The sequence below is a fragment of the Theropithecus gelada genome, chromosome 13, assembly GCF_003255815.1.
Source record: "Theropithecus gelada isolate Dixy chromosome 13, Tgel_1.0, whole genome shotgun sequence".
Lineage (NCBI taxonomy): Eukaryota > Metazoa > Chordata > Mammalia > Primates > Cercopithecidae > Theropithecus > Theropithecus gelada.
The window spans coordinates 19,232,224-19,240,196 of NC_037681.1; positions in this window are offsets into that span (position 1 = coordinate 19,232,224).

Genomic DNA, 7,973 nt, shown 5'->3' on the forward strand with positions numbered 1-7,973 from the left:
GTCAGCCCCTTTTGTAAGAAATGGGAGGTGTCACATCCCCTATAAGCAATACCCCCTCTACGAATGCACTCCCGGACTAAACCATCACGGACCTAAGGAGAGCGTATGGGATCGGGGATCAGCCCCCGGCTCATGGGCTCCCACTGGAGGGGAAGCCTGTAGCTCTGCTTTCAGGAGCGATGTCATGGGGAGCTGTATAGAGAAACTAAAATTTGGCCTTACAGAGCTACGGTGCTGTATGCTTTATAAAATTAGAATCCAGTGTCTTTTAGAGGTGGTGTGAACCTTGGAGACTGCAGGCTGGGGAGGCGCCCCACTGAGCACACCCTGAGTGGGAGGGAACCCCGCCCAGCTGGCGCATGGCATTGAACACGGAATGAGGAGATGGCCCAGAACCCACACCAGGCCTCACGCACCAGTCACAGCACAGAGGCCACCAGGGGTCAGTCTAGCAGCATCATACATGAGGAAGACGCTGGTTCTTCTGCTCCGTGGAGAGCACGCCTGCCGTTCACTAGCCCAGCCCATGGCCCACAGGGAAACAGAACTGACTATTCATGGCCACCAGCCTGTTGCCTCCTCACCTGATGAAAATCAGACCAACACAAAAATTACAGAGAGAAGGAAGATCCACGACTTCTTAAAAAAACACAGTTGGGCGTGTTCTTGATCAAAGAAAACCTGCTTTAAACTTGCCAAGTGGATTAACAGTTTTCAATCATTTGTTATAAATCCTGTACCAACACATCGATTATAAGGAACTGGTTTTCCCCCAGCCATGACTGAGCTGGGTTGAGCCCATCATCAACATTGTGAATAAATGTTCCTAACGTTGCCCTTGCCCTGTGCTCATAAACTTTCAACAGGTGAGAAACATGGCCCCAGGTGAGATATGTTACACCACACAGACGTGGAGAGTCAGGCGGAGCAGCCACTGCCTGTCACTCTCTCCTTGTGGATTGGGTACAGACCACCCAGTACTTGGGAAATTTCACTGTCAGTGTCTCCCACACTGGGGTTTTAAAATCTAGGCGCCTGGCTCCAAGATGCATTACAAGGACTCATTGTCATTAGTTCCTGGCAAGTGTCTGTATTCGAGTTGGCAGACACGTCCTGCCCAGAGCCTTCCACACTACAAAGCAGCCACCTTCACAACAGATGGCTCGGCCAGTCACCAACAGCTTTACAAAAAAACCCGCCCTCGTGCCAGGACAGGCCAGGTCCAATAGATACTCTTCTGACAGCAGGATTTTTTCACACTGAGACAAAATTCACATCAAATACATGCACTTTAACCATTTTACAGTATAAAGCTCACTGCTTTTTAGTATATTCACAATGTTGGACAACCATCACCACTGTCTCATTCCAGAACATTCCATCCACACTGCCACCTCCCCCACCTCCAAAACCAACTTCCATGCCCATGGGCAGCCACTACCCACTGTCCTGCCCCCAGCCCCTGGCAACCACCATCTACCTTCTGTGTCTCTGGATTTGCCTATACTTAACACTTCATATAAATAGAATCACACAATATGTGGCTTCTTGTGTCTGGATCTGTCACCTAGGTAATGTCTTTGAGGTTAGCGGCTGCTGCGGCATGCATCACGACTTCATTCCTTCTTATGGCTGAATAAGGCTTCCTTGTATGTGTATATCCCACATCTGTCTACTCATCTGTTGATGGACATTTGAGTTACTTCCACTTTTTGGCTGCTATGAATAACGCCACTGTCTACATAATGCCTTCATGTACAAGTTTTTGTGTGAACATATGTTTTCCATTCTCCTGAGTATTACCTAGGAGTAGAATTGCTGGGTCAGATGGTTCATCTATGTTTAAATTTCTTTTTTTTTTTTTTTTTTTTTTTTGAGATGGAGTCTCGCTCTGTCTCCCAGGCTGGAGTGCAATGGCCAGATCTCAGCTCACTGCAAGCTCCACCTCCCAGGTTTACGCCATTCTCCTGCCTCAGCCTCCCGAGTAGCTGGGATTACAGGCGCCCGCCACCACGCCCGGCTAATTTTTTGTATTTTTAGTAGAGATGGGGTTTCACTGTGTTAGCCAGGATGGTCTCGATCTCCTGACCTCATGATCCGCCCATCTCGGCCTCCCAAAGTGCTGGGATTACAGGTGTGAGCCACCACGACCAGCCCATCTATGTTTAAATTTCTAAAGAAGTGCCAACCTGTTTTACAAAGCAGCTACACTTTGTGACATCCCCACCAGCGATGCATGAGTGATCTGATTTCTCCACATCCTCTCCCACACTTGTTTCTGCCCATTTTTGCTTTACCTTTTTTTTCTTTTGAAGTACTATCTCATTTGCTTTTCCCTAGTGATTCATAATGTTGAGAATCTTTTCATGCACTCATTAGTCATTGGTATGTCTTAAAGAAATGTTTGTTCATATCCTTTGTCCATTTTTTACTTAGATTGTCTTTTTATTGTTGATTTACACAAAGGTCTTTATACAGTTTGGATGTTAGATTCTTACCCAATATATGGTTTGCAAGTACTCGGCCCATTCTGTGAGTTCTCTTTTCAATTTCTTGATACACTTTTCTTGTACAAAGAGTTTCAGTTTCATGAAGTCCACCTTCTCTGTTGTTTTCTTTTGTTGCTGGTGCTCTTGTGTCTTAGTCTGTGTGTGCTGCTGTAACAAAATGCCTTAGACTGGGTCATTCATCAACAACAGAAATGTATTGCTCCCAGCTCTGGAGGCTGGGAAAACCAAGATCAAGGCTACTCCTGTCCGGGTGTGTCACCAGCAAAATCTGCCAAGCCCTTAACCTCCTCTGAAAGTTCTGTTCACCTCCTTGCTGAAGCCAAAACACAAAAACACAGGTCTATAAATTGTGGCATAGACAACATTGGCTGTGCTTGAGCAAGAGACCTTCTGCTGTATCTTAATCCTCACTGGACTTACAGAGAGTAACTGTATATTTTGTGGGGGTGGTGGGCTTTTTAAGCTATTTTTTAAATTGTAGTAAAACATATTTAACAATATTTGTCATTTTAACTCTTTTTAGGTACACAACCCTGTGTCATCAATTACATTCACAGTGTTGTGCAACCATCACCCCATCTATTTCCGAAATTTTTCCATCACCCCCAATAGAAACTCTGTAAACGTCAATCAATGATTCTTCATTGCCTACTCCCCCCAGCTCCTGGTAACCTCTATCTGCTTCCTGTCTCTGAATTTGCCTGTTCTAGATATTTCCTGTAAGTGGAATCATACAATATTTGTCCTTTTGTGTCTAGCTTCTTTCACCAGCATATTTTCAAAGTTCCTCCACGTTGTAGAAAGCAACAGTTTCCCTCTTGTTTCAGCTGGATAATGTTCCATGGAACGTATACGCCTCATTTTGTTCATCCGTTCATCATTTGATGGACATTTGGGTTGTTTCAACCTTTTGGCTATCGTGAACGATGCTGCAATGAACATTGGCTTACTATTCTCTGAGACCTTGTTTTCAATTCGTTGGCGTGTATACTTAAAAGTGGAAGTGCCGGGTCGGATGGTCGGCCCGTGTTTAGCCTTGTGGGGAAACATCAAACTGCCTTCCACTGAGGCTGCGCCATCTCACATCCCCGCCCACAGCCTACGAGGGTTCCAACTTCGCCACACCCTCAGCAGCTATAATTACGGTGTGTGCACTGCACACGGCCATCCTAGGAGGTGTGAGGTGTGACTTGTCACTGCGGTTTTTATTTTCATTTCTCTTACGATTAGTGAGGTTTGCATTTCGTGTGTTTGTTAACCATTTGTATAGCTTCTGTGGAGAAATATTTGTTCGAGTCTTTTGCCCAGTTAATTGGGTTGAATATCTTTTTGTTGTTGGATTGTAGGAATTCTTTGTACATTCTACACTTTAAATCCTTATCAGATAAATGATTTGCAAACATTTTTCCCATTCTCTGGGCTACCCTTTGATGATGTCCTTTAATCTAAAAATTAAAAGGTTTTTTGGCCAGGCACAGTGGCTCATGCCTGTAATCCCAGAACTTTGGGAGGTCGAGGCAGGCGGATCACCTGACATCAGGAGTTCGAGACCAGCCTGGCCAACATGGTGAAACCCCATCTCTACTAACAATATGAAAATTAGCTGGTCATGGTGATGGGCGCCTGCAATCCCAGCTACTCAGGAGGCTGAGGCAGGAGAATTGCTTGAGCCTGGGATGCAGAGGTTGGAGTGAGCCGAAATCACACCACTGCATCCCAGCCTAGGGGACAGAGCGAGACTCCATCTCAAAAAAACAATTAAATAAATAAAAATTAAAAATTAAAATTAAAAGATTTTTATATTGGTCAAGTTCAGTTTATCTATTTTTCTTTTATTGCTTGTGCTTTGAGTGTCATACCTGAGAATCCACTGTGAAATCCAAGAATATTTACCCCTTTGTTTTAAGAGTTTTATGGTTTCGGTTCTTGTATTTAATATTTAGGTCATTGATCCACTTTGGTTGGTTTTTGTGTATGTGTGAGGTAGAAGTCTTTTTGTTTGTTTTGTTTATGGAAATCCTTATGCACCATTTGTTGAAGGGATTATTCTTCCCCCCAGTGAACAGACTTAGCAGCTGTGTTGCCTTCCCTGGATCCTTCCACGTTATACCCTGTTCTCCTTTTCAGACCATGGAAAAGCTTCTCCTCCCTGTGGCCCATGAAACCTTTCAGGAATTTGATGGATCAGCTATCACAGTCTCCTGGTCCCATCCCCAGTTTGCTTTCCTCCATGGAAAGAAGGAATATTTAATGAGCAGCAACTAAGTGCTAGACGAATGCATTTTTTCACTTCATATCACTACCCAGAAAAGTAAATACAATTATTATCACCATGTGATAAATGAGAAAAATGAGGCTCCCCAAGGTTAAGTAACCTCCCTGAGGTCACACAGCCAGACTGCAGAGTCCAGGGCCTTGTCCATATACCGAGTTAACCTGCCAGTTTGGGTTTTTTTCACTTCCTCCACCAGGACAAAATTTTGAGTTGTTTAGCATGTCTGCAGGGTAGAGGCCATTCTCCCAGCTCACTGAGGAAGAAGGTGTCCAGGGAACGCAGAGCTAGCAATGAGTCAGAGCTGAGGGGAGCACCGGGCCGGGGCCTGCCAAGGAGCGGGAGTGGATAGGGTTTCATTGGGTTCAAATTCTCCCTCCTAGCTGTGTGCACTGGGGCAAGTCAGGCCACCTCCCTGAACTTCCCATGCCTCATCTGTGAAATGTTTACAGACGGTGAAACTGGACTTTCATTCAAGATGGCAGACCAAATACACACAGAAACCATTCTTCAAACACTTAGCAATGACAGGAAAACACCAGGTGCACAAGAGACCACTGCAGAGGTGCCCAGAGACAAGGGTTGAAGCTCCCCACCCCCCACCCATTAGGAGGCTAGTACCAACGCAGAGCCCCCTAATGCATGAAGCCAAGAGCACAGGCTCTCACATACGGCCCTGACCAGGTACACATGCAACAAATATTCTGAAGAGACAGTGGATTCACAACCACTTCATGAAATTTCCACAAACTCCCCAACTGGAAGAATTTACATCTGAGGAAATAGAGAGTAATAGTGCAACCTTAAAAGGACTTTGCAAGAAACATATTAAAAACTCAAACAGAAAAAGAAGGGAATAACAGCCATAAACAAGCACAGAAGGCTGGGTGCAGTGGCTCATGCCTGTAATCTCAACACTTTGGGAGGCTGAGGCAGGTAAATCACCTGAGGTCAGAAGTTCAAGACCAGCCTGACCAATATGGTGAAACCCCATTCTACTAAAAATACAAAACTTAGCTGGGCATGGTGGCGGGTGCCTGTAATCCCAGCTACCTGGGAGGCTGAGGCAGGAGAATTGCTTGAACCCGGGAGGTGAAGATAGCAGTGAGCCGAGATAGCACCACTGCACTCCAGCCTGGGCAACGAGAGCAAAACTTTATCTCAAAGCAAAAAAATAACAGGAGACTATGAGACAAAAGCAGGCAGATATAAAAAAGAACCAGGAGCTTAGGTGTGAAAAGTATCGTTGCTAGAATTAAACTCCACAGAAGGGAAACTAGAGAGCCAGAGGTGGGAGGGATTTAACAAGGCCACGTAGAATTTCAGTGGCAGCCTTGGAGCCAGAACCAAGGCCTAACTCAGGAGTTTGGTTCCGAGGAGGATGAATGTATGTGCTTTCTTCTCCCTTATTTTTCTTTTCCATTTCTCTCACCGAAATATAAGGTTGGTGCTGAGCTGAACACCACAGCCCCTTCCTAGATGAGAAACAGGCTTCCATGCCTTGATTGGGCAGGGCGGGACAAAGGGTTTCACCTCAAGATGGAGAGCTAACAACCTCACTCCTCTAGAACGTGAATTAAACAGAACCTTAATGTCTACAGAAGAGTTTGTTAAATGAAGCCCAGAAAAGCTGCCAGTAGAGTTGCCTCTTACATAGTGGCCATGGGATAGTGATAGTAGGCATGCTGGGTTTGTAACTTAAGTCCTCAGAGCCTCGGTTTCCTCAACAGTAAAATGGGCTCCAGAGTCCCCACCCCAGGCAGATGTTTTGAGAATTAAACAGGAAGTTGTGTGTTCGAGGCACACAGCACATCAGAGTTGCCCCCCACAAATACCTTCCTGGGGCTTCACAGCCCTCTAATCTGAGCTCAGAGATACCCTAGACAAGGACAAAGCTATGGGCACGTGGGACCCCAGCCTCCAACAGAGAAGAGAGAAATTTGAAACCCTGAAGGGACAAAAGGTGATGGAAGCAGAACAGGAAACTGATTTACCACGTCCTCACCCATGTGGCCACAGGGCAGCCCACGCCCTTGGCCTTTTGCTCAGAGCAGAGGATGGGGCCTGAGAAGAGGCGAGCTCTGTCCTGGGTGTGAGGACAGCAAGAGGTGGCATCTGTCAAGCCGGCGCACATCTGAAAACTGTTCAACTTCGCCACTCACAAGAGAAATGCTAATTTGTCTTCATTTACACAATGAGATATTGTTCCCACCTAAAATTCAAAAATGTTTTTAAAATGGTAAAACCCAATGCTAGAAAGCTATGGACCTGGTAGATGGGGATGTTAGTTGCTTCCTGGCCAAGCAATCAGGAAATATGAACCAAAGAGGATGTGACTCGCCTCCCATCTTGATCACCGCACCAGGCCCCCTGTTTTCCTCCCATGTCCAAACTCAGCCTTCCAGCCCCACAAAACCTCTGTTTCCAGAAGGACATTCTCTCCCACTACACACCATTCCTGCTCCCTGGGATACTTTCCTTACCTCGTCCCCAACCAATGTCACTCACCCTTCAGAACTCAGCTAAGGCGTGCCCTCCTACAGGAAGCCCACCAGATTGGCCCCTCTCAGCTGGCTCAGGAGCTTCTCTGGACCTCCAGGGCCCAGTGGGCTGCCACCATGCCAGTGGTTATCACCCTGGGCCCATGGGCCTCATGACACACACGTCTGGAATAGGCACATGATTGATAGAAGGGGAGTGAGGTATCTGGAGGAAGGGGTATGGTCTTGGAATGGTGAAGGGAATGGGGGTCCAGGTTGGTGTCAACAGTTGGAACACCTTTCTGAGAATTGTAACTCACTTACCAGCCCAGGCTGTCTTGAGAGGTAATGGATGAGCTACCCATCAGAGGAGGTGTGCAAGCAGTGATCAGAAACTGCGTCCCTCAGCCCCTCTCCTTCGTACCCCGGGAGCCTGGGCGGGGAGGTTTCCCAGCAGACATCAGCCAGCGGGACGGGAGGTTTCCTAGTGGATATCACGGGAGTGGATGGGAGCTTTCCTAGAGCACATCACCCGGGGTGGCGGGGAGGGGAGGACGGGGAACTTTCCAGGCAGCGGCAGCAGTGAATGCAGAGGCCCAGAGGGAGGGCGAAGGGGCTTGGTCAGAGCCGCCAGGAGAAAAGATCCTGCAAGCACCTTGCAGGGGAGTGCTGGGAGGGAAACTGAAGTAGGGCTTGCAGGACTGAAATAAT